This window comes from Penaeus japonicus, unplaced genomic scaffold (assembly GCF_977035675.1).
Source record: "Penaeus japonicus unplaced genomic scaffold, GWHDUDI00000001_assembly GWHDUDI00000019, whole genome shotgun sequence".
Lineage (NCBI taxonomy): Eukaryota > Metazoa > Arthropoda > Malacostraca > Decapoda > Penaeidae > Penaeus > Penaeus japonicus.
In genome coordinates, this window is record NW_028234421.1 from 1,110,330 (window position 1) to 1,111,976 (window position 1,647).

A 1,647-nucleotide genomic window follows, 5' to 3' on the forward strand; every position below is an offset into this window, starting at 1 on the left:
TCGTTGATTATAATCAAACACTAAAAAGGTATATGTAATCAAACTGTTTTATGTTCTATGCTTGGCAGTTCGTAGAAATAGGTTCATATTATTTTTAAAGCAGTAAAAAAGGCCTTTAACTTAATGTATAATTAGTGTAATTGTTTATTCAGAAGTGTTGATAATCTTGGCTTTCATATTTCTACATTAATTGTTCATGTTTATTTTGTTTGCTGACTGCTAATGAAAATATCTAGAATGCTGACTAATGCAACAACTGAAATCGTAAAAAAATAAAAAAAAATAAAGAAAAGAAAGAAAAACGAAAGAAAAGAAAGAAAAAAGAAAGAAAAAAAACACTTTATACATTATACATTAAATATATATTTGTGTGTGTGTGCATAATGTTACGTGTGAGACAAAATAACGCATTTTCTAATGATCTTCATGGTTATGAACAAAAAGATATATCGGAAATGAAGCATGCACTTCAAAGCGAGAATACTAATGATGATGAAGAGAATCATGATAATAAATATGCTAATGATAATCATAGTGATAATCATCATTATCATCAGTATTAATATTGTCATTATGTTGTTATCATTATTATCTTCCTTTTACTATTCCTGTTATCATTATTCATATTACTACCATTATCATTACAATATGAATGTTGTTGATGTTATTATTATTATCAATATTAATAGTATTATTTCTACTATTATTATCATCATTATTGTTATTCATATGATTATCACCATTATTACTATCATCATTTTTATAACTATTATCATTATTATGATCCTTATCCTAAACATTATCATTATCATTATCACTGTTATCATTATTATTATCTTTATCAATTCTATTACTATCATCATTATCATCCCCTTTTCCATTATCATCATTATCATCTCTATCATTATCAATATCATTTCCTTTATGGTTATCTTTATTACTCCAACGACCAAGGGGAAAACACAGGCCGGTATGACACCTCTCGCAAGAATTCTCATCAGAAATATTGTGAATTTCCCTTGGGCTTCAGCTGGCGTTCTCGCTCCTTCTGAGAATAGACTCTGCTACGCCATTCCTGCAGGACTTCTCTTTTGTTCGTTACTTACCTTGCTTTGGCGTCACCCCGCCTTTTCTATCATCTTTTTTCATTCGTTTACACTGTTTCCTATTTTGACTTAATCCCTTGCTTCACTCGCCTCTGCCTTCAGTATTTTCAAGGGAAAGAAGATAACTAAGTTCCTTAAAGAATATTGAATTGATTTATGATACAAGACAGATCTCAGGCAAAAAGACATTGCTGTAGTAGGACAGAAAATGGGAATTAAGGTTCACCGACATAGACGAGGTGGGAAGAAGGAGCCAAGTTTGCTCAATTAATGAACTACAAAAGTGCATAATCTTCTTTGACAGATACAAAGGGAATGGGAAAAAGTATAACAACTTAGAACACAAGTACCTCATCAAAAAAGGATTAAATAGTGTAAGAGGAATTGAGCGCTAGAGCGGCCAAGATCTGGAGGATTGACTTAGGCTGGAAATATTTTGGCAGAATCGAATGTCTTGCTACTGACATAAAAAAAAAGGTTTCACACAATCTTAACAGTGAAAACGGAAATAAAAGCGGCGAGGGAATGAGGAACACCGCAA